Genomic DNA, 12,910 nt, shown 5'->3' with positions numbered 1-12,910 from the left:
GATTTTCAGCAGCACAAACTGATACAGCTTAATCAAAAGCTTCATTGAGACCTGCAGATCAGAGCTTTGCTGGCTTACAGCAATAAGAAAAGGATCCCACGCCTTTGCGCAGGTTTCCAGTGGGAACTGCTCTGTTGTGGTGAAATAGAAAGGGTACGTGGCTAGCAGAGTGTTTCTTAGGAATGAAGTGCAGTGAACTACAGAAACAAACAATGAAAAAACATCTTCATTAATCTGAAGAAAACACCTGAAATGTGGCTTGAAAGATATGCCTGCTGCTTATACACCCTCATTTGTTTAGAGGGAAGGAGGGGAAACGGGGCGCTTCATTTTCAGATTTGGTCAGGCCTCAGCCTCCATGAAATGATTCTGTGGTTGCTGCCATGACAGAAGGGTTTTAAATCTTGGTTGTACTTAACAACTGAACTGTGAAAACATTTCAGAAGGACCCAGATCCCAAAGGCAAGATGCCAGTGACTAATCTACTTGATTCCCCTGACCTCTTCTCTCTGGATTTGCTTCCATATTCCTTCTCTGTATGTTTGCTTTATGTTTTAATTAACTAATTAATTAATTAATTTTTAAGGCATGAAGAAAGTCAGTATGGCTAATGAAAGTAACTGAAGCTGGTACTTCCCATATGCAAATTTCTTACTAGTAAATTTTCCTTTCTCACAACACAGTCCCTAAATTGTTCCTGGTCAGATTACATGATCTTATCAGCCGCTAATCAGGCAGATGCTGGAAGTTACATTTTTATTAACCTGAACATTTTTTTCTCCAGGGAAGGATAAACAGCTCCTTCGTTTATTTTTGTCCTGAAAGGAAGTCACAAATGCTGTTATAAGACTGCATTGCCCCTCTTTAAAAGAATAGTGTACTTCCTCAGGGCCAAGTATGTGATTTTTTGCTGAATTTATTACCTGTTATTTTGTTTCACATTTGTCAAATGTAATAGCAAGTCCCAACCGAGAATAACCAAGACTGGCTATTTTTGGAGGGCAAAAACTTGACTTTGAAGAGGGCTCATGAATTTGAAATCAAAATTACCAATGAAAAACTAACTTCTAGAAGTTCAAAGGGAGTTGGGATATTTGAGGAGGCTGTGCTGGAGTTTATTTGGAATTTCACAGCCTGTGTTTACATTTAAAAATATGTATCTGTTGATTCTGTTCTTTATATAGGTCTCAGTTTGGATAAACAGATTGTGGGATGTGTGGGAGGTTCTTTGCCAGCAGCTGAAGTATCTTGCAGAAGCCAAGCTGCTCATGAGGAGGAGGATAACTTATACTGATATTTGAATGGGATCAGTATTGGCACATCCAGATAGCAGGACTCGCCGACTATATTCCAGTTGAATCTCAGCTGTAACATGACTGAAATACAGGAAGAGCAGTATTGCAGCCGTATTAAATTCATGTTGGCACCTTGTCATTTTTTTGTAAACCTGAAGTACAGCAGCTGTGTACCAGGCACCCTTATTTTCTCTCATCTATTTCAGTAATAGACAAAAGATACTTTAAAAAGAGAAATCTAATCGGACATTCCTAATGAAGAACTACTGTCTACCCTATATTGTTCCATTCAAAGTGTTGCTGTTGTTTAATAACTCAATAATGTGATTTGCAACAACCTTTTAGGGGAGCGCCCTGTGATTAGCACTCTCTTCAGAAGGCTGTTTCCAACAGGTAGCCATAAGCTTCCTTCATTCAATTTCACATTGCTTTTTTTCCCCTCTAATATACAACACACATTTCACTTATAGCACTTTATTATATTCTTTCTTGGGAAGCTTTCAAGGCTATTCATAGTTTGCTCTCTTAAGCTGAGAGTTTCAGACCTAAGACATTGGGATCAGTTTCCATTAAGCTGTTCCAAAATCACGCTGTGGCACTGCAACTGTTCCCCTAGAATAAATTCCACCCCAGCTAGGCTTGGGTTTTCTCCAAGTTCTCCCTGATATTTTTCAGCTATAGATGCATGCAAAATAGTACAGATTATCCTCTGTTTAGTGTCACCACTACCATTCCATACAGGAAACTCATTTGGGTAGTCTTGGGCCTAAAGATTGTATTGACACTTTCTTCTTTTTATGGAGTCCTGAATGTTTTACTACTACTAGTAAGTGGCTCAATGTTATTACTTTTGCTTTCCTTTGTTACCCCATTTTCTACTTTTTACATATTTTTCATTAGCATGCTGTAATTTGTGTTGAAATTTAGTTTGCTTGCACATATTTTTAGTTTTCTGCCTGTTTTTGCATGAGTTTGAACTTTGCTTATATACTGACAGCAGATTACCTATAATAGGAGTTTATTGAGCATTTGTGCTTTTTATTGTTATTATCTTTTGACTAGGCCAAAAAAAAAAAAAAAAAAAAAGACAGAGAAGAAAAAGAAAGGAGATGAAAGCACTAAACTGAACTGAGTAACACTGACATGATGCCAGTGATTTTACGTGTTACCAGGCCTACTGCAGAGCCTCCGTCGGCCAGCGCAGTTCTTCCCTGTCCTCCAGTGCTGTCCTGTTTCAAACAACTGACAAACCTTGCTACTGGCTGTTTGCTTAAATTTCCAAAGGTTAATTTGCTGTTTTCTAAGTCTTAAAATGTTTTTACCTGTCTGTGTTTATGTAGCTATCCATTTTGCTTGTTACAGCTATTTCAATGACGAAATAACTGCTCATATAATGTCTTAGGATTGGCAGGACCATAAGGAAAAGGATAATGAAGGTCAGTGTTCTTCCTGTGTTTTGACTCTAGACATTGTTCATTGAAAATGCAGAACTGTTGAAAAACCATACTATGTAAGAAGAAAACTCTTCCCCTTGTTCTCAAACGACACTTAAAAACATTTAATGTCTCAAAAAAATGCATCCAAATTTCTTTAAAAAAAAAGACTATGTGTTCAAAGATGAATGGGAAGACATATTAGACATATTTTTGTAATAGATAGTGTATCTTTTAGGCAGTATAATTTTTATGAAAGTCATAACATTTTAATGAATTTTAATGAATGTCCTTTCTCAAAAGAACTTGAATCTTATTGTCAGTATCTCACCTGGCAAAAGGTCACCAGATATGTTCCTAAAAGAAAGTAATTTGCACATGGGAGCTTTTATAGATTTGGGGAGGGAGTTTAAAATAAACTAGTACATACATGCCAAAAAAGGGACACGTTCACACACCTTGGTTGCCTAAACTCTCAGCAATGGAGAAGCCCCTTTGAACTCAAATAATTTAAGGAAAACTGATGTGTCCACTACAAGTTGAGAATTGTTATAGAAGCTTATGGAAATCTGTGGAGAATAATCACAAGTGTGAGACACGGTGCTTGGGAGGAAAAGAAAGTGAGTTGGAGATAGCACATTGGAGTCTGCGAGTAACGCTGCACGGCAGGAAGTGAGCTGTTGATGCAACAGAACAGATGAATGACTTCAGAAGTCTTTTGGATTTTCTGTGTCCCCAAAAAATAGCAAACCTTTACGACACAAGAATTTAGATTCTGTAGCAGAAAATTGAGTCACTTTCTTGAGACAAATCAGGTATGACCTGCTCATTATTTTAATAAGCTGAAAATTGTTGAACTTCGGGTTCAGACCTGAACTTCAGAATAACTGTCACGGAAGTCATTACATGTCCTAGATGCTTGCTTGCTGGCAATCAATCCTTAGGTGTCTCTGGCGAGCCTTGGCTCAAAATACAAAACACTGGTCATCTTAAGGTGTGCACTTGATTTAATTCCAGCTATAGCTAAGGACACAAACTATGTTATAACTACTGATTCAAACCCCATTACTTCTATGGATCAAGTTTGCAGTATGGTCTTGTGAAATGACACAAGATCTGTTTCAGCAGAAACTGGGAAGCAATGATTTTACCAATTTTTCCTGTTAATTTTAAACTGTTGACATGGTGCTGAATTCAGTACGCTGAAGGTGTTTCCATGTGTCACTTCTAATAGGATACAGGTGTCAGACAATTTGAGATTATTTCAAACCTAATTTTCCTAGAGTGAAGATACAAACAGTTACACCAAAAGCAGATGTTGGGCCTTTCTCACCCCTCTGAAATGTGGTTTGGCATCCATCCAGACTGAGTCTATGGGGAAAAAGAAAAATTATATTTAATTTTAGCTTGCTTGGTTTCCTCCTTTCAAAATCTACATGACTGCAGTAAAAAAAAAAAAAAAAAAAAAAAACCTTTTCCCTCTGCTTACATAGGGACCAAGTATCTTGTTGCAAACAGATGGAGTACAGGCAGGTTAGGATGTGAACACTTTTCCATCTCCCCAATATAACTATGTGGCCCCAAATCTGGCATCAAATGCTATCTTCCACCTTTTTCCTCTCTTCCCCATATCTCTGCCAGTCAAGTTGCACTCCTAGTCGGAAGTAAGACCAGGGAGCATAGGTTGCCAGGACTGCTGGATGGATGTAAACCACCGATTTGGGATCCTGTTTCTGGTCCACCTCCACTGACCTGCTTCAGTGTGGCGACCGGGACTGCCCAGGGCTTCGAGCAAGCAGCCCGAGATGTGCTGCTGGGAGCAGAGAGCCCATCTGCATGGCACTAGTAATGCGGGTTTTCAGTGCTGCAAAGCACCTTGTGCAGAGTCTGCCGCATTTAGAAAGAAGGCCTAGCACTGAGAAAAGGGGTTTGTTGCTTGTTTGTAGTTTGTGCTTTTTCTTTCTATTGAGGGAGTTACTTAAAAAGGGACAGCACGCCTAGAAACTGGTCCAGAGGCTAGATAGAGTCCCCAGGTCTAAAAAAGCTTACACATGTGCCTCGTTTTGGGAACTCTGTCCACTCTCTCTGAAAAATAGCAGTATAAGAGGCCTTTCAGGAATGAGACCAGATTGATTTAGGTGTTTAAGCTGAACTGCATTTCTTTCCCTCTGCTTTCAAGTTGTTAAGATTTCCTCTAGCTTTTCTTATTTTTTTGAAGCAATGGTCCTTTTCCACCTCCTGTTGCTCCTGCAGTTTTGCATGTAAAATCTCAGCAATACAGCATGGATACAAAAACTAGATCACTCATTGGCGCTGCTCTCCTGAGGATGGTACATGCTTTCCATCAAAAATAAAGACTGTCTGATTCTGTTACCACTTTAAATCAGGACAGCTCAAGAATAACTTCACTGAGTTTAGTTAGAACTCATGTAAGTGACAGAAAAAGAAAGCTCACAATTCTGATACTACAATCTGTAGAAAAGAACATTTTGTTCAACATTCAGATTTTGGTTTCTACTACTCAGATCTATCTTCACCTACTTCTAGTAAATGAGTGTTATGACTAGAAATCCCACTTACGTTACAATTGTATTTTAAGTCAAATTATCATAAAATGTTACAATTAAAAAGTTCAGTTGTAGTCCAAATTACTGCACATTTAAAAAAAATCATTAAGGATTTAGTAGACTATATTGTGGAGATGAATATCCATTTTTTAATCAATATTTGTTGGCCATGCAAATATTGCTGAAAACTTGCCATCATAACTAAACAACAAAAGCTATGAAAGTTAAGAACCATCATTTTAAACTAGGAAGCAAAGGAACAGGATATTTTTTTATCATCCAGCTCTATGTGCCAGAAAAAGAAGGACATGAAGTCCTTCCACACAAAATGAGGACTCCACCGACTGGTAAATACACAACTGGAAAACGACCAGATAGATTATGGAAGGAATTAACACTGCTGTTTATCTGTGCTACGTCAGGACAAATTGAACTCAAGTCAGCCCCCCAATGAGGCCACCTACAGAGGTGGGTAAATATGATAAATGGAAAGCATCAAATGCTGGCATTTGAATCGAAGGAAGAACTATGGAAATGCCACTCTGCAAATTGGGTTTAACTGTGCTGCCAGGAAGTTATCTAGAGGCATTCGAAGACCAACCCTGTAACAGGAAATTAATCAAAAGCATTTTGGAGCCAATCCTTGGCTAGCGAGTGCTACTATGGCTATTTATACTGCTGAACTACGGCAATTTACTGTAGTTAAGGATCTGCTCAGATGTCATGTGTCAGCCACTGCCAGAACAAGTGACCTTTCTGCACAGTACATTAAGAGGAGAACAAAAAGATGGAAATTCCCATTTTCCAAGTGTGGTCCAAATAAACCTCTCTGCTCTTGTTAAACCAGCTGCGTTGGAGAGGAGTGATTATAACAAGCCTTTTTTTTAGCCTGCACCTGTCTCTCCTTCCGCAGCTGAGGACACATTGGAACCTACTTCCCTATAGACATGATCCTATAAAAGCTTCAGGTGGAAATTAAATCTCTCATAATATACATCTATTTTTACTTAACCACTTAAGGAAAAAAACACCTGAAAGTCAGCAGTTACTGGAATGTGCAGAAGCTGGTAACCCACAGTGAATCACAACTCCCCCACTTCTCAGTCCCATAATAGATGAAATTTCTTTTAGTTTTTACTCTCTTGATATTGAAAAGGAGAAAGGAGGTCCTTCTTTCTAGTGGTGTAGCACGGGCAGTAGCTGCTGCTGCTCTCATGAGAAGATGACCCAGCTCTGCTCCTGCCTAAGCAGGATCATTTCTGTTTGCGGAGGATTGTGATTCCCGTGGTTGTGTGAGGACGTGTGAGTGCAGGTAGCCACTGGAGTCCCTAGCTGGGACTGCGGTGTGCCCTGCCTGCTTCATCCACAGTTGCGTGGATGGCCTTGGTAATTCTGGGGGGTTTTTTGGTCCCGATTTTGCTTCCTTTCTACCTGGCTCAGAAAACAAACCATTCTGCTTTTCTCATCTCTGCTCTCACGACTGCTGCATGTCTTATGAATAAAGGGAGAGAAATGTGCAAAATAGCACAAATGTGTAAGTGTGGCTTGCTTACAAAGTTTAGCATCCACTGATGAGTTCAGACATGGAGCCTCCTCTTCCAGTGTGCAGAATACTAGCTGGCTGTTTTTCTAAGGGCTGTTTTCCTCCTGATTTTTCTGAGGAATTTTGGATTTTTTTCTAGAGCAAAACTCTGTTCAACAGAGTCCAGGGAGAAGTGGAAGACTGTAAAACTAGCAATTTTTCTCCTAACAGTATTTCTTTATTATAGAAAAGATAAATGGATGAAATATCCCACTTATTCATTATATGTAAATAAGCAGTGGCATTTCCAAAGTACGGGTTTCATTTTAAGTACCTCGCTTTTTCATAGGAAATACTATTTTATACTTGATTATTTTGCTTGTGTAATTCTTACACATTAATCTCATCCACTTTGGGAGCAAAAGATTTGCCACGTTCTCACAGTAAGCTGCTATTCACCTGTGAATGTTCACAGTGCTAATAGTTTGATTTCTTTCACTGTGGCAGAAGACTAATAGCTTTCAAAATTGGCATTATTGGATTTTTTGGATCCAAAATTACTGGATTTTCCTGCCTTTAGAAAGTGATGCCTGGAACCTGACCAACATTATATAAACAAACTAATCTTTTTACAGTACGTCACAGATCCTACCCAATCCATATTTCTGGGGAAAAAATCAAAATAGAACTTCAACTGGTTTGTGACAAGAGGCTGTATATCACTGAGGCAGGAAGGCATGGTGCTGACTGGAAATTACTAGCCAAAAACAGGTGGATCACTGAGACACTTTCACTTTCAGGGTGAAAATGATAAATCGTTGCTGATGAAATGCTGCTTCCTGTTGCCCTACAATGTTGCACTATATTTTATCATACTGTGATTCAATATGAGGTTTTAAAAAAAGAATTTCCCAAGTAAGTTATAGCTATTTATATAGCAGATTAATTCTAATCTTAGTAGTCACTACTTACTTGAAATAAAGACAAAATTAGATTTTCAAAATGACATTCTTAATGCAAACTATGTAAATGATACCCCTAATAATGTCTTGCCATAGAACAACTAAGCTAAATGAGAAATTTGGAAAACAGTCTTAAATATTTTAACAGATAAATTTTAGGAAGATGCAAGATTTAGTAAGGGGTTTTTTGGCCTCCTAAAGTACGGTTATTAACATATCTATCTTCTATAACACTAAAGTGTTCACTGTAAGACTTTTTTATTTCAAGGCAGTAACTGCATTGCTGGAACTTTATGTAGTTCGATCCTGCATCGTTTTGGTTTTGGGTAGAATTATATCCACAAGTACAGCCATTCAGAATTATGACTGCAGGACAGAAAATGACTACTTTTGGCATTCTAATCAGCAAGTGAATATAATCCATAAAAACTAGGGATATGAACCACAAAATGTTATTCATTAATTTTGTTTATGGTTATTTAATTTTAATTACAATACTTTAAAGCTATTTAAATCTACAACTTCATCGTATGTAAGTTAATGTAACATATTTTGCAAAAATAATCAAGGCTTGGTAATAGAGATCACTACAGAGCCTGCAATTAAGTTTTTGATGAGAGTTTCAAAGTGATTTTTAAATGTGCATGCAGATTATAAAATGTGCTTCATAAAACCTCTACTTCTGTAATCATGACTTCATGAATGCTTCTCTGTCATTGCCCACTGCCTTTCAAGTTCAAAATGGAAATGTTTGTAATTGAATAGCTGCCTTGCAAGTAAATATTCTGTATAGGTACACAAACCAATTATTTTTCATACCTGTTTTCCCGTCTAAGTGGTAATAAAGAATATTTCTCTAAAGGATCATAAAGATCATTAATGCCCTTATGCCTTATAGAATATAGCACTGGTGAAACCTATTTCAGGTGTTTTCTTCTCTAAACATGTATTAGAGGGTCTAATTTTGCAGCTCTAATTTTGGCACCATCATGATGGTCAAAGGGAAATTTGCCTTGCCACTGTCAACAGAGTAAACCTAACGGCTATATGCAAGCCTGCGGAAGGGCTTCACGAACTGGAGGACATTTTCTCTGCCATTTGCTTATTTTTATTCTGTGGAAACCAGTGCACACCCATTTATCCATTATTCATGTCATAGGTTTTCTTCACATTCATGTATTCTCAACTGGTGCTCAAAACAAGGTACCCTTGCGGTACTCCATCAGGAACAGTATCATCTTACCCGTATCAGCAAGTCACCTGGCCCACCTGCACCTCTGAAAGCAGAAAATGGGGATGGATTTCTCTTTCTGGAATAATTTCCTTATAATTAAATTACATATTAAAGACAGGCTTTCACTACCTCATGCTACAATATAGGAGCTTGCAGGTTTCCAGCGATAAGCAAGCAGGCTGTTGGCAATTAGAAAACCTCAGGGTTTTAAGAATCTCTTCACTAAAATATGTTATAGCTCAAATCATTGTTTAACAATCCGAGTCTCTTACAGCTGTGAAACACTCCCATCATCAAGTAGGTCTCTGGGACTCCCTCAGGACCGGCAGGCTCTAGATATCCAGCTGCTAGGAACAAAAATAAATCTCTTTGAAGACTTATTTGCTGTCACATTGTGCGAAGACTTAGAAAGGCTGAAATATTTTAATCATTAATCTCCATTCATCAAATCTTGTCATTCTTAACAAAACTCCCAAATAGTTTCAGCTGTGAGTTGAATGTTGATGACACCAAACTCTGTACATAGATATCAATTTTGTGGTTAAGATATGCCACACACAAGAGATGCCTCTGGCAACAGAAACAATTCCTGCACATGCAGAGAAACCAGAGAGCATTCCATAACTCATAATTATTTATACTCTTATTATTGTGGAGGAAGTAAAACTTTAATAGGTATTGATTATAAACCTCTACAAGTATTTCAGTCTGTTTCAGTCATGGTCAAATAGCCTATGATACTGATATGTAGTGTTCGTTATCATTATTATGGTACAATAGCAGTAGATTACTTCATAGAAATATTCACTGCAAAATCTTATTTGGAAGAAAATCTTAATGCATGATCAAAAGCCCACTAGAATCTATGGGTCTTTATTTCACTGGGGTGGAAAGAAAAAAACATTTTCTTTTCTCTTTTCTGAATAACGTGTTTTAAAAAAATTTGTTTCTATTTTTTTCCTAGTTATTTAATTTTTATTGTTGACATTAAAAAGAAGGGAAATAAAAAAACAAACTCAAGGAAAACTTGGCTATGGTTAAAACATTTCTTGATCTCCTGCTTGGTTGTGCTTATAAACACTGGATAAATTAATAGCAAACATGTTGCACAACTTAGAGGTGAGCTTTTAATGACTTAAAGACTTTTAGACTGACAAATATTTCAAAACAAAAGGATCCCAACTTATTTCTTGATGCTGGTTTTTTTCAGTGTTCCTTCTTTTTTTATAGACAATCTTTTGATTTCTCCAGCCTTCAACCTTTCTTCCTTGAGTCACCCAGAGAATCATTAATGTTGTATTTGTGAAGCTGCACTTGTGCTCCTGGCAGAAGCCTGTGCTGTAGTCAGCATTTAATTAATTAATCCATGTGCGGAAACACTCTTAGCCCCTATATGCACAAATATCTGAAGTGTGCACTTCAAAGGAAGAGCTGTTTATTGCTGGCCAAGTGCATTGCTATTACATGAAAATAATAATGATTCTTTGCTCTTCTAGGATTTAATCCAAAGGCCACCAAAATCAGTGGAGAGAAACTCCTACAGAATACACTGAAATTTTGTATCAGCCTTTTCTAATATCTTCTATCAGAGGGTCAAAAAGCACTGCAAACAGTGTGGGAGAAAAACCTTATCCCACTTCAGAGAAAAGATAACTTAGGGGTGCAGAGGTTAGGTTGTTTCCCCAAACTGATACAGCATGGGAATGATGAATAGAAAGTCCTAGCCCAAGAGCGTTTGAAGCATGAGCCAAAGTCAGTCAAAGGCTCCTGTGGAAATGTTCATATTAGCATCAGCATTTAATTTTTCTGGGTTTTGGATCTATTTGAAGAAGCACAGAGAACAATGTCAAGATAGGTATAAAATGTTGAAAATATTTCTACCTGCTCTTAAATGTTTTTTGAGTTGTGTGGTTTTGACTCTGGTTTTATTTATGCCCATTGCCTTCTGTAGGTATGATAGTCCGGGCAGTGTTCATGCAGTACACTTGGTGGAATGAGGAGACTCCCGAAATGGCTCCCACTGACCTCCCCCAGGCATCACCAGGACCTCAAGGTAGCACCATGCTCTGCCTTTCTGTGAGGTGTCTTGGACTGGAGCACTGCACTAGCCGGGTGGCTTTCAGCCCCTGGGGTAGCGGGTCCTGTCTAGCCCGGACACGCTTGCATGGCTCTGAACCGTGTTGTGCGACATACCCCAGAATACAGAATAAAATTAATCCCTCCCCCCTGCTCAGCCTTGCCTCATGTTCTCAGCAACTGTGCAAGGAATGATGTTATTTGAGATTTTTAAAAAACTATTTGAATATCCCAAATTTTAATAGATATAATCTGACTTAGAATTAAAACTGTATTTGGCAGTGCTTAACCTCAGAGCTTATTTTGATTTCAAATTCTGTTAATACTTCAGATGTTTCATACGGACCAAAATGATTATTGCTCTCTTCATCTGAGTAGTTTTCCTGTTTTTGCAAGCTCTTCTATACTTCATCTGCTGATTTATCACTATTTTCTATTTGTGTGTGCTGTAGCTTAGAGACTCCTCCAGCAGAAGAATAGTTGTGTATTAGAGCAGCGGTAGCAAGCAAAGTGATTGCTGTCTTGGTTTTCATTACAAAGGTGAGGCCAAAAGGTCCTGGCATAAAACAGTTACTGCAGAATCTGGACCTCAGTGTGACCATTAAGCATATATAGACTTCTTTACTGATTAGCTCTAATGGCAGGTGAAAAGGTATTCTTAGCAGCAAAGGTGGACAGTTTACTAAACAAATGTACTCTCTCTCTCTTTCCTTCCTAGTACAGTTTTCCAGCAAGTTTTCATGTTCTTTCTCATTTATTTTCTATTTTCAATACTCAGTGAAGCAGAAAAACAATGTTAGTCTTTGGTGGCCAGGGGAAATAACAAAAGTTCATGAAGGTGGTCTCCAGATGATACAGCCCTTGCAGAAGCAATCACTCTGTTCTCTGTTTCCACTGACTAGGAAGCAAATCTACAACACTACCAGGTCTGGCAAGTGCAGGTGAGCAGCGTTCTGTAAATGTGCTAAGAAATCACCAGCACAAACACATTCCCAGGTTGGGTAATATTCAAATAATGGCTATTACTGCTCCAGGGAGGAAATAATTAAAGCCATTTCTTGACTCTGACAGCTTGATACTGGTGGTTTTCAGTGGCAAATTACCAACATCTGTACTGCAAAATTCAGCTACTGCAGCAATTATTCAGCAGGGGTAACCACAAAGGTTCTACAACTTTTTCATTTTCTGTAAGTCCCCTAGTTAAATGTGACCTACAGTTGAGACCTAAACTACCCATGATGGCAAATTAGGTCTCTTGCATTAGAAATATAAATGAAACCATATGGAATTCCTAATACTCTGTGAAAAACCAATGGCAAAAGCATCAAAGACAGAAAATGAAAGACTGGAAAGACATCTGAATATGTTTCTTAATTATGTAACAATTTCAAGTTTCCAGAGCAATTCAGAAATAAGATTTATACAGTTTATTCATTTCCACAAAAATGATGGCTTTTCATTCCCACATACTGTTACAACTGTTTTGTGTAGTAAACACAAATAGAGTGTGATTACACAAGCTGGAAATTCACATCTACGGGCCAGAGCAAGCAACAGAACACTGGAACTTTTCACTGTTTTTGAAAGAATAGGGTAGCTAAAATGTTAAATAAGCTATATGTATTTCTAACTTTAAATCAAATATTTCTTTTTAAACACTAGTTAGAAAACACAAATCTGAGTAAGAGTGACAGGCTATGATATGAAATATAGTTCTAAGAATTCTTTTTGCATTCATAATAAAATATTTCGTAATTATTCTACTGCTTATGTTGTAGCTAAGTGTCCATCAGGGTTTTATGTTATAATCCCCTTTAGTCG

At 37.9% G+C, this 12,910-nt stretch overlaps 1 long non-coding RNA gene across 4 annotated transcripts in view; it reads right to left on the bottom strand.

The window, feature by feature from the left end:
* Window positions 1-3,619: 3,619 nt before the first annotated feature.
* Window positions 3,620-12,910, bottom strand: part of LOC106492145 (uncharacterized) — a 168,019-nt gene continuing 158,728 nt past the window's right edge. For 2 of the 4 annotated variants that reach the window (XR_010884361.1, XR_010884358.1), the window contains 2 exons: window positions 9,286-9,360; window positions 3,731-4,099 (listed from right to left, as the gene is read on the bottom strand). This is a non-coding gene — a long non-coding RNA (uncharacterized lncRNA). Of the gene's footprint in view, window positions 3,688-3,730; window positions 4,100-9,285; window positions 9,361-12,910 lie in introns of those variants that run through there. The other 2 variants (XR_010884359.1, XR_010884360.1) reach the window with 2 other exon arrangements.

The sequence above is a fragment of the Apteryx mantelli genome, chromosome 5 (assembly GCF_036417845.1).
Source record: "Apteryx mantelli isolate bAptMan1 chromosome 5, bAptMan1.hap1, whole genome shotgun sequence".
NCBI classification, from domain to species: Eukaryota; Metazoa; Chordata; class Aves; order Apterygiformes; family Apterygidae; genus Apteryx; species Apteryx mantelli.
The sequence above is the reverse complement of the archived record's forward strand: the minus strand, read 5'-3'. Positions and strand labels throughout refer to the sequence as shown.